The sequence below is a fragment of the Odontesthes bonariensis genome, chromosome 11 (assembly GCF_027942865.1).
Source record: "Odontesthes bonariensis isolate fOdoBon6 chromosome 11, fOdoBon6.hap1, whole genome shotgun sequence".
NCBI lineage: Eukaryota > Metazoa > Chordata > Actinopteri > Atheriniformes > Atherinopsidae > Odontesthes > Odontesthes bonariensis.
The window spans coordinates 28,571,241-28,591,380 of record NC_134516.1 but is presented as its reverse complement, the minus strand read 5'-3'; the positions used below and the strand labels follow the sequence as shown (position 1 = coordinate 28,591,380).

The 20,140-nt window shown below is 44.2% G+C and overlaps 4 non-coding genes across 4 annotated transcripts; all 4 read right to left on the bottom strand.

Annotated features, from left to right (window-relative positions):
• Positions 1–1,130: 1,130 nt before the first annotated feature.
• trnat-agu (transfer RNA threonine (anticodon AGU)) lies at positions 1,131–1,204 on the bottom strand. The gene has a single exon. It is a non-coding gene; the product is annotated as a tRNA-Thr (tRNA).
• Positions 1,205–18,691: 17,487 nt separating this feature from the next.
• trnav-aac (transfer RNA valine (anticodon AAC)) lies at positions 18,692–18,764 on the bottom strand. Its single transcript has one exon. It is a non-coding gene; the product is annotated as a tRNA-Val (tRNA).
• Positions 18,765–19,108: 344 nt separating this feature from the next.
• trnaq-cug (transfer RNA glutamine (anticodon CUG)) lies at positions 19,109–19,180 on the bottom strand. Its single transcript has one exon. It is a non-coding gene; the product is annotated as a tRNA-Gln (tRNA).
• A 442-nt stretch (positions 19,181–19,622) lies between these two features.
• trnav-aac (transfer RNA valine (anticodon AAC)) lies at positions 19,623–19,695 on the bottom strand. Its single transcript has one exon. It is a non-coding gene; the product is annotated as a tRNA-Val (tRNA).
• Positions 19,696–20,140: the final 445 nt, after the last annotated feature.

Below are 20,140 nucleotides of genomic sequence, written 5' to 3'. Positions count from 1 at the left end.
GTCAGATGAGGTGGCTCGGGCATCTGGTGAGAATGCCTCCTGGACGCCTCCAGGTGTTCCGGGCCCGTCCCACTGGGAGGAGGCCCCGGGGAAGACCCAGGACACGTTGGAGAGACTATGTCTCTCGGCTGGCCTGGGAACGCCTCGGGGTCCCCCCAGAAGAGCTGGAGGAAGTGGCCGGGGACAGGGACGTCTGGGTCTCTGTGCTCAAGCTGCTGCCCCCGCGACCCGATCCCCGGAGAAGCGGAAGATAATGGATGGATGGATGGATGGATTGTTGGGTTTTCAACTCAGATCCTGGTGTTCATGAGGAAATCACTTTCACCAGTTACAGCCAGATCTCATGAAGCGGTGTACTTATTACACGCCAACTCATTTACTGTGTTTTTACAAGGCTTTTTTATGCTTTTGCGTATTATTTTCCGCTACATATTTCAAGGAAATGACGTCCTGCCCTCAGCTTTTACTCTAACTCTGACTATTACACAGTTTGTACGTTCATTTTGATGTTATGTAGTGTGACAGGAGGAGAACCTCCACCGTACTGTACCCTAACCATTTGACGTGTTATGTGAACGGAGGAAAATTACACTCTGATATAAAAAAAGGCATAAATGAGACTTTAAAAGCTGTGTGCTATTTATACGCACTTTCATTAAAGCTGCCGTTGGCAGGTTTTCAAAATTCCGACTCTAAAGTCGGAAAATTCGAACTGATACAACTTTCAGGTCCCTCCCTCTCTGTGGACGAGGTTGTGCACGTGAGTTCACACCAGTGTGCGCGCACACAAGCTGGGGGCAGACTCACGCTCAGCATGGAAGACGTGGTTGGTGACTGTTCTGCTCAGATAATAGATAAATAATAAACCTAACGTGATTGGTTAAAAACAGCCGGGAGCGCTCGATTTTTGCAGGCACGATTACAGGCTTCAGAGGGAGCTACAGAATTCGGGATTTTTCCTAAACAGCCTATTTAATATTCTACTTCCAGAATCCCATGACAGTTCAAGCTAATATGACTAAAAAAAAGTTGCCGACGACAGCTTTAAGTGGACCAGTGAAAAGGATTTAGTATAAAGCTGACAATAAGCTGTTTTATATGCTAAGTCATAGCTTGCTCTGAAGGCCCACAGGTACTGCTGGGATTTGAACCCAGGATCTCCTGTTTACTAGACAGGCACTTTGACCAACTAAGCCACAGCACCACATGGTTCATAAAACTGATGAAAGAACAAAGAGCAGGAACTGGATCCATTTCCGGAAATGAGCTCCAGAGACTCTCCCAAAACTGACTGGGACTTCTAAAAACATTTTTATCAAGTCTGACCAAAGAACAGACTCATAATAACCATGATGCTCATTTAAAGGTCCATCATTTGATGAAGACCAACAACGCAAAGCATTCAATAGAACCCTGATAACAACCGGTTTCTCATGCTAAGCCACAGCGCCACATGGTTCATAAAACTGATGAAAGAATAAAGAACAGGAACTGGAACCCAGTTTGGAAGTCTGGAAGTTTTGGAAGTCCTGAGGGGTGTTCCACGAAGCTGGATTCGCAGAAAGCCTGGCTTTTCTCGATAGTTCTGGCTAATCTAAGAGAGAGTTCCGCTCCACCAACGTGGCTCTTTTCTTTCAGTTGCTCTTTCCAGCTCTCTGCCTCTTTCAGAACTGACTGATATTCACTTTCTGCTGCTGCTGCTTTCAGAGTTTCACACAATCCTGCAGTGACTCGGTTGCACTGCTTGAGCTCCTGCTCACACTTTTGACGGAGATGACGCTCACACGTCAAACAGTTTTGCACCTTCTTTAGTTTTTCCTCAGTCATGGAGCAGCCGCTCTCTGCTGCCACTCTTCTGTCTTTTTCTCCTGTCAGAAAGAAATGTTTCTTCAGCAGCTTTGTCCTCAGAATATCCATCCCATGCTATAAATAGCTGATCTTGTCATTCTTCTGTCGGTAAGAGTTCTGTCATTTCTCTGATCCATGATCTCGGTCGGCAGCAGAGGCGTTAGAGGGAATCCCCTCGGTTTGTGAAACTGGAAACTTCCACTTGACTGGAGGAACTACGGAGGCCTGGAGATGATCCTGCAGGAGCTGGACATCCTCTGAGTGAGGAGTCCCAGCTGCAGCAGAGACCTGGGATTGTTCTTTTTCCAACAGTTGCTGGGTTCCTCATAACTTTCCTTACTGCCAAAAGTAATGGGACACGTGTAGAAACCCTCGGGCAAATCGTCGTCTGCCATGTCACACCACTGAAGTGGAAGAGATGATTTCTTGGTTTGACTCATTTTGCTTGTTGTTTGTAAGTACTTAAAATCAAAATGACTATTCAAGATAGTAAGTAAACATTTTTTCTAAGTGCTTGTTAAAACAACTATTTAAGATACTAATAAAGTCTTTTTTAGGCGATGTGAAAACCGTTTGCTGTGACTTTCAAATCTGCTTCAAAAACTGGACGTGTTTCTTCAGATAAACTCCTGACCAGCTGTGAAAAAGCAGTGAAAATGTCTGGCCTGTATAAACTTTGTGATGTCAAACAAGATCAGAGATGACATCGATTGTGATGTCACAACAGTGATGACATCACAGCTTTGTGAAGGCTTCTGTTCTGTCTCTTCTGGTCTGTGGTTCCAACCACAGATTCTGGATGGAAGTGAAGTCCGGATTCCAGAATGTTGATTTGTGTTCTCTGTTAATCTCTGGACGACTTCAGCTGATTACTTCCTGTCACTGTCACGTTGGAAGGTCTTCCACCAGCAGTGTTTCCCAAGACAGAATAATGTCAGTTTGTTTAAAATGTTGCCAAAATAAACTATTACAATTACATCAAATGTCATCTCAGGGCACTTCAGTAATAAAGTCCAATTCAGGCCAATTGGAGTTCAATTCATTGTAATTATAATCCAATTCATTCAATTCAGAATGAATCCAATTCATTCATACAGAGCAATTCAAAAACTATTTCCTCACTAAGGAAACCAACAGATGGCACCGAACTCGCACTATTTTAATTAGATAGAACTTTTAATAGTTCTAAGATCATATCTTTCTGGCTTTATTTGCATTTTACAAAGAGTCCCGAGTAATTATGAAAGTGGGGTTTTAATTTGAAGAAAAAGCCTCAAAATACTTCCTAACTGACCTGATCTGGCTGCTGAAGCTCAGCTCTGAGTCCATAATAACACCCAGATTCCTGCTTGGTTTGTGGTTTTTAACATCACAGCCTGAAGCTGAGCTCAGATTTTTAACAGCTGACAATGACCTCTGTTTTCTCTTTGTTTAGCTGCAGGAAGTTCTGGATCATCCGGTTGGTTATTTGTTGGAGGCTCTTTGCTGGGCCAGTTATTCCTCTGTGCCAGCAGCTGAGCACCAGTTCTGCCAAAACTAACAGGAAACATCATCCTGCACCGCTGGATTATCAACAAGTAATACTGACCAAGTCAGGAGATTAAAAAGGATGCAGAGGATAGTCAACCATCTCCTAAACACGGGACTTGTGTTTGACACCAGTCTTTGAACTGCTGTGTGACCGTTGTTTCCTTCATTCGTTTTTTTACCTTTTTTTCCAGAACTACTTGGTCGAAAGGTGTAAAACATTAAAAGTACTGGGTTAAAGTTAGAAAAGCATCATGTTTAGGAAATAAAATACACTTTTGGGGGAAAAACTTGGCCAACAAGACCAGGAGCTCCTGACCTGTCTCACACATTTCAGTAAGACCTCGGGAAATTGTACCAAAAAGGGCAAAACATGTCTCCTTTAAAGGACCAATAAGAGCTACATCTCAGACTCTACAGGCCTCAGTTAACTTGTTAAATGTGTCAGTGGGTCGGTGTGAAAACTCAACATCTAGGATGTTATTTCCAGCTTCTACGTTTAACTGAAATAGAAAATCTGAGAATTACGACAATTTGGGTAGAGCTATTTTACGACAGTAAAATATTCGGCAGTGACTAAGTGCCTTTAGCACAGACAGGAGGGTGGAGGCGAGAGGAGACAATGAGGCTGATCCCAGACCAACCAGATGAGCCTCCAGCGTCCACCTGTCCTGATAGTCCCTCACAAGCAGCTGTCTGTTGTTAGCACGTTAAGCTTTGATTGGTCTGGGCTGGTCTGTGGCATTATTTATAAACCTTCACCCTTGCTGTTTCCTCTCATAGCTTGTTTTCACCATGACAGCTGCTGGGTTCTTCCTGAGGTATAAGCACAAGCTGTCTTTCACAGTTTTTGTTTGATTGATTGGAAACATTAGTTAATATTGCATTCTTACTCTTTGCTGTACATAATTTCAGGGTTTCCCTCTTTGCCTTGTTGACTGCTGCTACATGGGGTTTTCCCACTAAAGGTGTGCTATCATCTGTTGTGGTAAAACATTACATGCTTGCTTGAATCAGCTTCTGCTAAACTTGTTCTCATGCACCCAGGTTCAAAATCAGCAGGCCAGAGCAGCAGCGGCACAAAAGCTGCAGGTAATTTTGGCTCTTACCAGGGAGCAGCCGCTGGCCGCCCGGTGACCGTGCCCTACACTGCTTCCAGTGACGTTTATATGGCGACACCTGTGCAAGCCTCTGGTCTAAGTCAACCTGTTCTTCAGGCAGACCCAAGATTCAGTGGCTATGGCTCATTTGTGCCAACGCAACTGGTTGCCCAAGCTCCTGGCCTTGTCCAAGCTCCTGGCCTTGTCCAAGCTCCTGGCCTTGTCTAAGCTCCTGGCCTTGTCTAAGCTCCTGGCCTTGTCCAAGCTCCTGGCCTTGTCCAAGCTCCTGGCCTTGTCCAAGCTCCTGGCCTTGTCCAAGCTCCTGGCCTTGTCCAAGCTCCTGGCCTTGTCCAAGCTCCTGGCCTTGTCCAAGGTGCTCTTCAGGCAGACCCAAGATTCAGCAGCTCTGGCTCCGTTGTGCCCGTGCAAATGGCTGTGCAAGCTTCTGGTGTCCCACAGGCTGTTCAGACGGGTCCAGCATTGAGCAGCTTGAGCTCTGGCCTGCCTGCAACAGGATACTCTACTGTCACTTATGTACCTGTTGACGTAGGATCTGACGCTGGCGCTCTGCAACCTGGAGCTGCCCAATCTGGACCACAAGGTAAATCTTCCGCTTGGAGTGTAGATGGCCCAAAATATGTTTGGAAGCCTAAAGGTGTCTGTGTGTTTTCATGTAGTCACTAGCAAATCTTGCTGAGTTAAGAATATGTTAAGACTCTATGCTATCAGAACTTCTGCTGTGAAAAGGACTAATGATGAAATGTCTCCACACAGAAACCCAGTGGGCTATTGCTCCCTCAGTCTTTGAGGATGCGTCAGCCCAAGCCCTCAGCCTCACTGACGTTCTCCCTGCAGCCCCTCTGTCACCACCTGGCCCTGTCCTCCAGTCAGGGGAGACCTCCAGTGTCACCAAGGAAGCTGAACTCGGGAATTACCAGCAGCAGACGGAGGAATTCGGCTACCCGGATGACCGCCAAGGGTCTGGACCGGGATCTGCAACCGTACTGGTGCCACGCTTTGGTGTGGGTGGCTCTCCTAACTTTGACTACAGGCTTTTGTACGGCTTGTACCCCTCTGGAACCTACAGCACCTTCAGCCAGCAGCATGAGAAGGGCAAAGACTACTTTCAGGATGTGCACTACTTGAAGGAGCATATTACTGACAGCCATGGTTCTGGGCAGCAGAAAAAGTTCTTCCCAAGTGCCCGCTAGAGCTGAACATGATGTGCAGAGGGTATGTTGGGAGTGGTACCTGCAAATGTCTTTATCTCAATGCTCTAACTAATCTGGTTCTGTTTCAGATTGGAAAGCTGAATCCAACGGCACAAGATTCTTTTTAGTCTTTGAATAAAATCTTGTCAAATGATCTCGCTTCAGAATGATTAAGGGAAACAATGTCCTGTGTACACCATCTGGGTTCAAGGCAAATGGTAGGCATCGCCTGTCATATTTGACTCGGACATTCTGCTTTTGGTTTCTAACATGGCTTCTCAAAGCTCTGCATCTTGAGAGGAATTGCATGGCAGTGTTAAATAGTTGCTTAATTGACTATAGCGATCAGCTACAGCATCCTTTACAGCCATTTCTCTACACCTGTACATGGCAGCCAGACACTACCCCTTCTAGAGGAGTAGTAGAGTGTACTTTATTGTCCCCAGGGGGAAATTTGTCTTGGGCTTCCAACAATCACTGCATAACATACAGCACTCACACACTCAGCATACAACATAAACATAGAACATAAGACTGTGCAGCGCATGTCTATCTGTCATTGAGCATTCTTATGGCAGATGGGATAAAGGAGTTCTTATATTTGTTGAGTCTGCAGTTCAATGTCCTAAAACGTCTACCTGAGGGTAGCAGAGTGAATTCATTGTGCAGAATGTGTGTGGGGTCCCCTAGAATCTTCAGTGCCTCCCTGAGCACTGACTTTTCATAGATGGACTGCATATATCCCTGATCTTGGTGACCAATCTTCAGTGCAGTTTTAACCAAACGCCCCAACTTGGTTTTTAACGGAACAGTCAGATTACCATACCACGTTTGCACACCATACTGTATCACACTTTCTAAGATCATTTGGAAAAATAAAAACAGAAACCTATTATTAACACCATACAGCCTTAGTCGTTTTAAAAAGTACATCCTCTGTTGGAGCTTGGTACAGAGGCTCTCAATATGGACTTGCCATGTTAGTGAACTGTCCATGAAGACACCCAGGTATTTATGAGGGGACCTGACATATGGGGGTGTTATGGATGTGTACTGCATTTGTGTTTGAAACTACTCTTGGATCAAATATCATTTCCTGAGTTTTTTTCACATTGACAACAAGATGATGGGCATCACACCAGTCAACAAACTGTTCTATCTCCGAATGGTATGGTGCTGTTTCCTGATCCTTATGTAGTAGCCCCAGGATTGCAGTGTCATCTGAGAACTTGACAATGTAGTTGTGTGGGTGAGTACTCACACACTCATTTGTGTAGATAGTGAAGAGGACGGGAGAGCTCACACAACCTTGAGGAGCCCCTGTGCTTATGCACTTAGTTTGTGAGGCTGTATTATGGACTCTGACATACTGCGTCCTATTTGTTAAAAAGGAATAGTACCACTTTATGATAAAAGAGCTAACACCCATGTTCTTTAGTGTCTCTAGTAGTAAAAATGGCTGAATTGTATTAAAAGCTGAGCTAAAATCAATAAAAAGTAAACGAGCGTAGGCCTTTGGGTTCTCCAGATGTTTCAGTACAAGATGGGTGATGCTGCTTACAGCATCATTTGTACTACGCTGATGCTTATAGGAAAACTGCCATGGGTCTAGTTTTGGGTTGACCTCGGTTTTTAAAAGGGACACCATATATTTTTCAAAGCATTTCATGACTATAGACGTCAATGCAATTGGTCTAAAATCATTGTTTTCTGTGGGGCAGGGCTTTTTGGGGACCGGTGTAATAGCTGCCTTTTTCCAAAGCGCTGGTACAGTGTGGGAGTCAAGAGACCGCTGAAAAATCGGACACCAGGCTGGAGTGAGCTCCTCTGCACAGGATTTTAGGAGGCGGGCGGATATCCCATCTGGCCCCATGGCCTTTCTAGTGCACACCTTCTTAAATAAGGACTGTATTTTTGGACAGTCTACCTCGTGGACATTAGTCTCATTATTTAAAGAACTTAAAACAAGCATACATTCATTATTAAAATCATGAGTTTCAAATCTGAGATAAAAATTGTTCAATTCGTCTGCCTTGCTGTGGTTGTCAGATGTGCTTATGTCAACTTTACTTGGGCGCATGTTTACAGTACTTTTCATTGCATCCCAAAGTTTCCTGGAGTTCATGTTTACAAATTGGGTTTCTATTATGTCCCTTTGACGGTTCCTGGCTTGCCTTAGTAGTTGATTGAGTTCCCTTTGTACAATTTTCAGTTCCAACTTGTCTTTCTTCCTGAAAGCTGCATTTTTCCTGTTAATGCAGTTTTTAATGTCTTTAGTTATGTAGGGCTTATTGTTTGGGTAGACCACAACTTGTTTTTTATGAAGAACGCTGTCCACACAATAATTAATATAGTCAGTGATCGTGTCTGTGGTCACATTTATATCTACGTCGTGGAAGACTTCCCAGTCTGTGCATAAAAAGCAGCCTTTGAGGGATTCTATCCCTTCCTCTGTCCACAGGGTTACAGTTTTCACCTGAGGCTTGCTTCGTTTTAACATAGTTTTATATGTTGGAATTAAATGAACGACATTGTGATCCGAGTTTGCCAGGGGAGGTTTAGGCTTGGCGATGTAAGCATTGTTGATGTTACCGTAGCACTTGTCGAGAGTTCTATTTTCGCGTGTGCTACACTTGACATACTGCTCGAACCCAGATAGCATAAGCTCTAATTTGCAATGGTTAAAGTCTCCCATAATAAATACAGGAGCGCCTGGAGAACGTTGTAGTTCGTTGTGTACACAATCCGCGATGTGAGTAGCAGCTCGTGCTGCGTTTCCACTTGGGGGTACATAGACAATGCACACAGACACACTGCCAAACTCCCTTGGTAGATGAAAAGGGCTGAAGTGCAAGTGCAAAAGTTCCACGTCAGGAGAGCAAGACGATTGCCTAACTGTGTATTGTTTGCACCAGCTGTTACTCACATACACCGCCATGCCACCTCCTCTGCGTTTCCCGGATTCTTCTGTCCTGTCTGCCCGTATTAGCGAAAATCCTTCAATGTCAACCAAAGAGTTTTGTATGTCTCGGTGGAGCCAAGTCTCCGTGATGGCCAGCAGGCTCGCGGTGCGGTACTCAAAGCATGTCTTGGTGTCAACCCGAAGCTCGTCAATCTTGGCCCGGAGAGATCTCGCGTTGCAGAGAATCATAGAAGGCAGGGGAGGCCGATTGCCTCTCCTCAGCAGGCGCTGCCGCACTCCACCGCGCCTGCCCCGCTTCCTGGGCCGCGCTCGCGTTGGCTGTAGTCTCACGCACTCCGATAGATCCACCACGGGGGGGAGTCCAGCTGATCGCAGCGCCAGCAGTGCGTCTCTGGTGTAGGAGATAGGTGGTTGGGCCTCCTTGGCCCCGACGTGAGTTTGGCAGGGAGTGCAAAGTCCAGCGATAATTAGGACGAGGTACAAACAGTGGATTATTTTTGCCATGTCTCACGTTCTGCAGCACACACTCACCAATCGCGCACATAAAAAATAAACGCAAACGCACGTACAAAGACAGACTAAATGACGAAAGACGGTGCAGTGAAGGCAAGCCCGGGTCGCAAGCAGAGCAGCGCCACCGGCTCCATATATAGGTTGCTGAGTGCACGGTAGCCAACCTGAAGGCTTGCCAAACAAACGTTGTGCTTGAAATACTTGGCTGGATACTCCTTAAATATTCTTCTGCAGTTAAGCCAGTGCTGTCTTCAGCAGTCTTGTCATATGATGACCTTGTCTGGGTCCCCCCCCCCCGAACCCTGCAGATGGAATGCTAAAGTAATGGCAAGCCAGTGGATAATGAACATTTCTATTTTTCTCTCTGGGTATCCATATACCAGGGTTGTCAATGATTGAATATTCCTTCTAAAACGATGTATTCAGACATCTGTATTAGCACATGTCAATGACACACATGTGCATCTGTTGGCTTTCAAACTGCCAGGCAACGGCAGCTTTACGTCTAACGGGACAAACTGACTTCTTGTATAGGTGGTTTATTCAAGTTTAAACATTTAACAATTTGTTTCATGTTATGCCAAGTCCATTTGGGTGAACATTTTCAAGAATTAACCATGTTGCTGGTGGTCGAATGATAAGCTAACTGTAGCTCGTATACAACTTTGTCTTGGCTCAAATTTTTCCATCAACTGACAAATCTGAAGTATTTCAGGCGGGGCTATATTTATATTTTGGGGGTTAAAATCACTTTCTTTGTGCCTGCAGTCGAGTTGGGTTCTGAACTTTCTGCCATCTTTATGTGAATCAACTTTCAGCAGTGACGCTTTACCAGACAGTGTGACTCCTGTGACCTGACCCTGACCCCGTCATGCAGTGTGCCGACTCAAGGCAGACGGCGGCTGCGCAGATGTTTTTCCACATTCGATATAAATTTTCACCTTCGAATGTCTGTTTTTAAAACCTATTTGAATTTAGAATATTCTTTGACCATCCTACCCTGTACCACTCTACTATTGTGCTTTAATAGGCCACTTGTTGCCTTTCCACTCTGTAATGGCAGGTTCTGCAGTTGTGCCAGAACATGCCTATTGATGTTGCATCCTCTGAATGCAATAATAAAGAATTACAGTAGTCAAATCCTGAAGTAACAGATGCATGGAGCAGTTTTACTGCCTCACTGAGACAGGACATTCCTGATTTCAACAATATTACGAAGGTGAAAGAAGGCAGTCCTAGAAACCTGTTTTATATGCGAGTCAAATGATAAATTCTGGTCAAAAATAACTCCAAGGTTCCTCACTGTAGAACTATCTTACCATCCATTTACTTTACTCAATGTATCCAGTTTAGGGTAGTGGAAGCCTTTAGCCCAGTGATACTATTTTTTTTTCACAAGAGCCACATTGGCAGAGCAAAATCAAGGGAAGAGCCACTTTTATGACAACATACTAAGTCCCCTTTTGCAAATATGCATTTCTACATATAAAACATCCCACAAAAAAAAGAAACAACACAGCCAATACATTTTCAATTAAGACCGCATTTACCTGAATACTGGAATCCTTAATACTCAATACTGGAAGCTGGCATGCATGTCCTTGACTTTCTTCATGTTGTATTTGTAGTTTGTTGTAATCATAGTGAGACATTCAAGATGAGCATGGTTTTTGTCCTTTTAATTAAAAAAAAAAAAAGACCCATTGTGCCTGCATCTCGCGCTGGCTAAAGGAGCTAGCGGGCACTGCGGTCAAGTGTGACGGTGGTTTAAGCAGGCTGCGTTGCCAGGTTTAACAGTGCCCCCTTTAGGAAACACCATTAAGCCTTAATAAAAATACTTCATACTGTGCAGTATATCTCCAGTCCATCACTCAGCAAAAGGTCTAATAATTTCCACACTTCCATTCACTGAGACTCTGCTAGAACTGTTTGGAGACCTTTGAGGGCCTTATCAGAGAGCCTACTTTCATTGTGCCAACTAATGCTAATTTAATAGCAAGTGATCTGAATCAAAGGAGTTAGAAAATATTTTGCAAATTGATCATGTAGCTTTGCACTCGAGGGAATTTGAAAAGGCATCTTCCACATGTGGTAGAATCAGGAAAACAAAAGCAGAGGAGATATTCAAGTCTTGTGTAGGATGAAAACCAACATGGGAAGATGTGATGCCATGTTAAGGACCGAGTCTGTATGAAGCAAAGTGGCCGCACACACAGAAGGCAAGTTGAGACAGTTGGTTAAGAGGGATGTATGGCTCTGATGAGGCACACAGAAGACACCAAGTGGTGTCAAGCAGAGGGGCAAGGCTACGTAGCATAGGCTAATGAGTCACATGCAATTAAAGCTTGGAAAAGGCCAGCGAGTGCAGATGCAACTGAAACACCTTCATGGCACAAGGTCAAGCAGGGCCACTGTACTGAGCTTCAAGTTATTTTGGTCTGGGTTTGTGTAATGCAAGTCAACCAAGTATTCAATACACAGACCTCATTTTATTGGTCAAGTTTATTTTGCCAGAGTTCAGCCACATGTTGGAATCTCCATGGAAGTATCCATGAGAGTCACCTGCAGAAAACAGAAGGGGTCAGTATTGATACAGGAGTCTCAATACTTCAGACACTAGTCCAGCTTTACCTTAGTACAACTTCTGCCCTTTAGACCCAGTCTTGGCATCAACGTGGTCAAAAGCATCCTGGGAGTATTTGGCGTACGAACTGGAGTCGCGGGCTCGTTGGTAGCCATTGCTGGACTGGACGACGTGGGATGAAGGGTATACAGTGCGCATCTCAGATGTGTCCTTAGGGACCTGGTCGGAGGTCCAGGCAGACTGTGGGAAAGAACTGTCGATCTTCAAGTTCATTAGGGCAGCAAGGAAACGAGCAAAGTCTGCGTCCTGCGCAGTAAAGCCAGCATTAGACCCAGAGGAGCCGCTGCCGTAGCCAGACCCAGAGGAGACGCTGCCGTAGCCAGAGCCGCTGCCGTAGCCAGACCCAGAGGTGCTGCCGCCGTAGCCAGACCCAGACGTGCTACTACCAGAGCCAGAGGAGCCACTATTTTGACCTGAGCCCAGAAATTAGTTGAAGCAAAGTATGACAGCATGGTTAGTCATGCTGTCAGTAGCCTCTGTATCACTGCCAATATGTTTAGTAACAAAAAACAAAGCTAAAGGAGTATCTGCAGTTCAAGTGGGTCATTAAACCTGAAGTCTAATATATTGTAAGATTTGGTGCTGCATGATTAATATAGTTGCAGACCCTCTTCCCTCTCATTCCTACCAACATCATGGGTTGAGCATGTCCAGACTAAACAACTTCCCATGTTGGCTGCCTTTATATAAACTGCACCTAAATGTTGATATACTTGCTTTTCTGGGGGGGATAACATGTTCCAATGCTGAAGAGCAGGACACAAAGCCAGGAAATCCTGTTTGGATTTCAAAAGAAAAGAAAGAAACTTTAGTATATGGGAGAACAAAAACCTAAACCATTAAACATGAAGACTCACCTGAAGAAAACCTTAAACAACATGTTGAACAAGACAAAACAGAAGCAACACAATTCAGATAAAACTGGTCAAAAACAGCAATCTAGTGACTGCTGTTGAGAGAAGATTTGTGCTGTAACTCATCTGAGGCTGCAGCTGACTTTATATTGGTGCTCTACCTGCTCTAATTACACTCATAAACCTCACCTGGGACCCAGTCAGATCGTGCTGCATTCAATTCAGCTCTGAAAATGAACACTTCTGACATTTAAAAAGGTTTGTTGCAACATGTGAGGAATGAACATGGGATGTTTTAAAGAAGGTGAATTACGCTTGGTCAGATACGGTGTTAAACATCTGGACCAAAGTCCTGCAGATCACTGTGGGCCCCTAATCTCTGGCTGGGGAGTGTGAGGGGAGTGGCAGAGATTTGGTCTGAAGGACTCCAGGTTATAACCTCGGTTCTAATACGTCACAAAGTCGTCACAGCCATGAAATTGGGGTCCAACACATCACTTGTCCACTTCACTAGTGGGAGCTGCTAGTTGGGTTTCAAGGGGAAAAAAGTGAGCTCAGCGTGACATAAGACTGGAGTCTTAGTAAGTTAACCTGCTGAGTTCTGGAAATAACTCTAACATAATGTGGACTCCTTGGCAGGAATAAGGAGCTCTGCAGCTCTCTCATCCAGAGGATCTAGAAGCATGGATGCGTTTGGAACATAGCAGAGGGTGTATTCTTCCTAAAGTCACGCTAACTGCCTTCTGCGCACTCTGAGATGTTTAAAGCTCAGATTAATATCTGAGCTGAGATGTAGAAACGTGAGACAACATGATGCAGAGCTGCTCTTTTATTAAGTGATATGGAGGAGATCTTAGATTTATTTCAGATGAACTTGATTAAACAGGACATAACGGAGGTTAAATGTTTAAAGCACCTTGTGCCATCATTTTGTTCATATCTGGAAGTGTTTCTCAAATTTGTCTTGATGATTTCTGTGGATTTCCATCATTCCTCCTGAAAACTTGTTGCCTTGTGAGAACAACCAAAGACTCCCACAGACTCCCTGTGACACAGCAAACTTCCAACATGGGAAATGTGACATTTGAGCACTTTATAGTCTGTAGGCGACTGTTTTCTGTTCTTTGTACTGTGGAGGCTTTACCAGCCATCAGTGAGGTGGAACTGTACTGAAAATACTCTGAAGTTAAAGCTACATTTTTAACTCATTTAAAAGGGAAAATATGTCTATTTGAATAATGATCTTTTTTAATATGGGTCTAAGTTTCTGAGAAAGTTTTTTTTTACTGTAAAATGTTGACTGTCACACCTGAACTTCATATTTATATATGAAAATGAGAATTTATATCCCCAGGTTGTTTTAATTCTGAAAACTAACATTTGTTACAGTAGTTCACATCATCTGTCCTCATAATTACTTTCATAAAATCCAACAAAGACCAGACTTTATCAAGTTTATATTTAAACTGCAACCTGCAGGTTAACAATGTGAGTGACTTAAAGTGTGGGAACAAGTCCAGAGAAGTTTCTTTTAATTATGTCAATATATGTCGACTATGTGCAAGTATATGTCCAGGTAAGACATCTGATTCTCACATATAGATGGAACATTTGATGTTGCATTATGCCCAGTATTAATCAGTACAGCTCACGACTTAACTGAATATATTCCAACACCTGGCTCGTCTTCTTGCATGCAAATGTAGAACAAAATTGATGTTTGCCCCCACCACCTGATCCAACTTCCAGGTAGTGAGTAGTTGACAACATTGAGCCTATAAATTTTGTTTCCAAGTCACTAAATGCAAGTAGCTGCCACATCTATTGATTTGTGCAGCACAAGCTTCATTACAAGTATTCAAAGGACAAGACCTTTGAAACCACAGAAGATAGTTATGAAGCCATCCTCGGTCATGGACTTGCAGAAACTACTGTCCAGGTTTCACATGGCCCCAGCATCTGATGGGTCTGCCCTTACCCAGAGCTGTAGGGTGAGGATTGCTACAGAGTGTAAAGGTTTCCCCCTCAGCACAATATGCAGCAGTGGAATATTCTGATAGACCTGAAGGCCACATCTTTACCCACTGCTGTCAGAGAGCTGCAGTTGGCTTTTCAGCCATTTTTAGTTGGGAATGCATTCCAAGCTGAAGCCATTGAGACCTTCACAAGCTCACCTTTGAGCAGAAACTGTCCTTAAAGGCCTACAGAAAGGTGATTTTTTGCACAAAACTGAAATAGCAGATCGATTCCTTATATACCATGGAATTTTTTTATGATTTTAAAATAATTTTAGGCCCCTGGATAGTCCTGATTAGGCCCAATAAACTATCACCAAATTTGACTCGAATTTGGCAAACTGGAACGACAGGTGCGTGACGTCACGAGTGCCAGCTGCTGGAACAACCCCCAGTAGTTCTAGTAGCGAAGCCAGCAGTTTGCCAGACCTGGACAGCTTCTTCACAGTAAATTTCGATGTGTGCCGCGGGACGTCGCTTGGAAATATAAAACGTTGGGTTCAGTGCAGTTTTTATTGCGAGTAGAAGTGTGTGTGTTGCCCTCAGCAGCAGCAGCTCACACCACCGGGGGCAGAGGAAGCAGAGAGACCTGCGGTCGGACAGGAATCCACCTGGCGGAGAGCGGACACACTCTGCCAGGTGGAGAGTGGAAATCAGCCGGCAGAGCGATCATGTCCACGTCGGGGCTCTTGATGATCGCTCTGTCGGCTGATTTCAGGGCAACCATCCCGCGGTGTGTCCGCTCTCCGCCAGGTGAATTCCGCCTGAGTGTCCGCACCGCAGGGAGCTGAACACGGCGGGATGGCTCCGGCTGATTTCACCAGAGAGGAGGCAGGCGGACAGGGAGACACAGACACAAGACCGCAGGTCTCTCTGCTTCCTCTGTCCCCGCAACATTTGAAACTTTTCAGGTGAGAAAGTAGTCGTTTAGATCCCCAACGTGTTGAAAACTTGACAAAATACCGACTGTTTACCATTTTGTTCCGACGAAGTCGGCGCTGCTAAAGCTAGCCGCAGTGAGTAACGCACTTCCGGTTATTTTAACAAAATAAAATACCCGTTGCCTTTTATCATAGGGAAAGCCATTACGTGCTGTTGTTTTGAAAACAGAAAGTGAACCTACCCTCGTTGTAGCTAGCTTGAAACTGACGTTTTGGCAGGAAATGACGGTATGCCGGGTTGCCGCCGTCCTGCAGTGCTTCTTTGATTTATTTGCTTGCTTTTGATTGAGCCCGAAAGTCGCTAGATTATTTTTTTGTGTCGCCAGAGATGGCCAAAAGTCGCTAAATTGGCAACACTGAGGCAGCCAGGAAAAACCATGGCACTTGTGACGTCGCACGGAAGCCCCGCCCCCAGTCTGGAATTCCAGGAAGGTTTCCTAGCGGCAAATTCAAAATAGCAAATTTCATGCATTTATGAAATGTTTTGGTGTAGAGTCCAATGATCATTATTGTTCCTCTGTGTATGTATTATCATTATGTATTGGGTGTAGTGTCAGCTTTCTGTAGGCCTTTAAGTTAATGCCAACACCTTATTTATAGGATTAAGTCATGTCAACCTGTCAGGCCCTCAATTATCCCCTCCAACCCACAACTGGATGATCCAGAGACAGCTAGGAGCCATTTGATGGAGCAACAAGGTATTCAAGTTAAAGCCATTTATTCAAGCGGTAGCAGCAGCGATGCCTCTAGAATATGCAGATCTGCAAGACAAAGAAAGTCAGTCACCTACCAGCAGCTACAGAGAGCACACATGCAGAGTAAAATGAGCCTCACCAGAAAGGTCCTCAGAAGCCGCTCTGAACTTGAACCTTGTGCTGAGATGTTTTGCCGTGGTCTGGCTCAGATTCTGTTGGGCTGTAGCGGAACTGGCTGAACAGCACACGCTTCTTGTTGTAGCGGGACCGAGATTTGTAAGCGTAGACTTGATCCTCGTCGGTCACAGGAGTGAAGACTGGCTCGTCCTCGCCGCTGGTGTCAGATGAAAGGCTCCAGCTCCCATCTTCAAACTGGTAATTGCTGCCAGGAGCTCCAGACTGACCTCCCTGAGCGCCATGCTGCTGTGCTGCAGAACCACTGGTTCCAGCTGCTTTCTGATACGTTGGCTTAGATAGAGCTTGTCCATAAACTGAATACATGGGTGAGGAAACAGAATTAAGATCAGCCTTCTATTTACACCCGAGTCAATTTAAACTGCTTTTAGTTGCTGAGATTTGATTGGGATCAGCTTACCGCTTTGTGCAGGAATGCTTCCAATCAGCACACAAGAAATCCACAAAACCCTGCAGAAACAGGGACATCTCATATGAAGTTCTGAGTACATTTAGAGACCAGTGGGGTCCAACCACCACCTCCCCTTAACATGCCCAGTCCTGTTGAGCTTAACTGCATATTCATAGTGTAATGCTGCGACCAAATGAGGTTCTGCTTGCCTCAGACATTTAAGGCAGCAGAGGTTCAGTGCCACCACTTAGAAGCACTGGGATAGACTAGAAGTTACTCACCTCATTCTGGTGCAATATAATTAAAGCTTGCCTGGGACCTGCTCCTGCCAAACTGCACTAACACAAAGTTCAGAGCCCTGTGACACTAACCTGAAGCTGCAGGAGCTGCTTTCATATGATCCTCAGTGCAGAGGGAACTGATTGCTCAGCGGTAACAGCTGCTGCTGAAAGGTGCAAGGCTGCAGTTAACTGGCAACAATGGACTAACATATGGAGCATCTCAGTGTTATGTCAATAAATAGATAATAATCAGGAACTCTTGTGAGTATTATGTATTTTATTAACATGTATAAATATGAAATTATAAAAATAAATGATCAAATATTCTGAACTGCTGATATACGTGATAATAATAACAATAACAATGGAAGCTGCTCTCAATACGTGAAATGCCTCTCATAGTTCATTATTAGTAGGCTAATTGATAAATAAACATCCTGCTGCTGAATATGTGTTTAAAAATAAATAAATCAGAAGGAAACCTGCAGAAGAAAGTCTTCTAACAGCTGTCTCTCTGTGTTTATTGGCATACAGCACGGTTAGTGAGATCCAGATCCATGTGGGCACTCAGGACGGATTTAAATAGCGACTCTGAATGGACGGTAAACCCGCACTGAAGACCCAGTGAGCCAAAGCACGGCCGCCACTGAAACATATATTTGAAACCTGTCAATATGCTAACTTTGTGTGTTTACCTCTATAACTGATGTTATATGTAAAACAGAGCACGTGGTCAATTAGCTTTTTAAAAATCTTTCTTTTAAAGAAAACGATCAAAACAAGAGTTTTTCTGGAAGAGATTTAAATAAGTTCTGAATATGCATTGAAGAGAGGTTACATTTGAGTCTATTTTCTTTGTACAAAACTTAAAACAAAAACCTGAAGTCTGCACACTGAGAAAAACTGGTTTTGAGGATATTTATGAAATTTCCTCCTAATAACCAACTTGGGTCGGTGTCCCCAGTGGAACATTTTATTTGTAGTCTGCAGGTTTCATGTTTTCAGCTGGAGATGGATGCTTTTTGTTCTGTATGTTACATATTTTTATCTTGATCAGGACATTCAGAACACTTGCATGCACAGGTAAGTGGAATTGAGCATTCTGGTGTCATTTCACAACTGACTAGCCTACTCAACTCATCTTCTTTCCAGAACTCAACCATGACAGCACACACCTGCAGGTTCCACCGAGATCTGAACTCGGATCACTGGATTCAAAGTCCAGAGTGCTGACCTTTACAGTCAAGCAACACATTCTGTATCTTCTTCAATGGTCAAAGGTTAGAATCCGCCTGTCAAGCGGAGTAACAGGGTTCGATTCCTTGACCGAAGGCTGCCATTTTCGCTCAGCAGCTTGGGATTCGCCAAAGTCCGTTTCAAACCACAGCATTGGAAAATCTTTTGAAAACTTGCAAAAATGTACTTTACATGTCAAGAATAGCAGATGAGGCTCCCCTCCTATCCATAATTATGAATATGTTGATGTTGCTATCATTAACGTGCAGTCATACATCTTCACACAAGGATGAAATAAATAAAGGAGGAGCAAGTAATGTTTCCACCCAGTTTTGAACTGAGGACCTTTTGCGTGTTAGGCAAACGTGATAACCACTACACTACGGAAACTGGCTCTATGCCTATTCACTAGTGTTCCGGAAGCCAAAGAATGAGGTAAGTTTTCCCAAATTTTGTTGCTCGCGGAAAGAGATTGTGGAGTCGCAACAAATTGAGTCAGAAGTGGGATTGTAACACACTCCTGTGGGAGAGCATGGATAAATAGAAGCATCGTAAATGAATATGCAAGAGGACACCAAAAAAGATTCAACTAGCAACACAGAGGTGTGACGTCACATACCACAGATCCTCTCAGCTGGAATTGATCAATCGTGCAATCTGATGTTATTTCACAACTGACTAGCCTACTCAACTCATCTTCTTTCCAGAACACAACCATGACAGCAAACACCTGAAGGTTCCACCGAGATTTGAACTCGGATCACTGGATTCAGAGTCCAGAGTGCTGACCTTTACACCATGGAACCCCTTCCACAGTCAATTTACGCTCTCAGTCATGCAAATGCTTGACAATGAAAGGGTTTTAGCGACGTGATTTTTTTTGTCAATTTTTCAGTGATACTCTTACAGCTTGTATTCTCACAATTGGCACGACAGTCAAGCAACACATTCTGTATCTTCTTCAATGGTCAAAGGTTAGTATCCGCCTGTCAAGCGGAGGAACAGGGTTCGATTCCTTGACGGAAGGTTGCCATTTTTGCTCAGCAGCTAGGGATTCGCCAAAGTCTGTTTCACACCATAGCATCAGAAAATCTTTTTAAAAACCTGCAAAAATTGACTTTACATGTCAAGAATAGCAGATGAGGCTCCCCTCCTATCCATAATTATGAATATGTTGATGTTGCTATCATTAACGTGCAGTCATACATCTTCACACAAGGATGAAATAAATAAAGGAGGAGCAAGTAATGTTTCCGCCCAGTTTTGAACTGAGGACCTTTTGCGTGTTAGGCAAACGTGATAACCACTACACTACGGAAACTGGCTCTATGCCTATTCACTAGTGTTCCGGAAGCCAAAGAATGAGGTAAGTTTTCCCAAATTTTGTTGCCAGCGGAAAGAGTTTGTGGAGTCGCAACAAATTGAGTCAGAAGTGGGATTGTAACACACTCCTGTGGGAGACCATGGATAAATAGAAGCATCGTAAATGAATATGAGAGAAGAAACCAAAAAAGATTCAACTAGCAACCCAGAGGTGTGACGTCACATACCACAGACCTTCCCAGCTGGAATTGATCATCTGACTAGCCTACTCAACTCATCTTCTTTCCAGAACACAACCATGACAGCACACACCTGAAGGTTCCACCGAGATTTGAACTCGGATCACTGTATTCAGAGTCCAGAGTGCTGACCTTTACTCCATGGAACCCCTTCCACAGTCAATTTACCCTCTCAGTCATGCAAATGCTTGACAATTCGCTGGT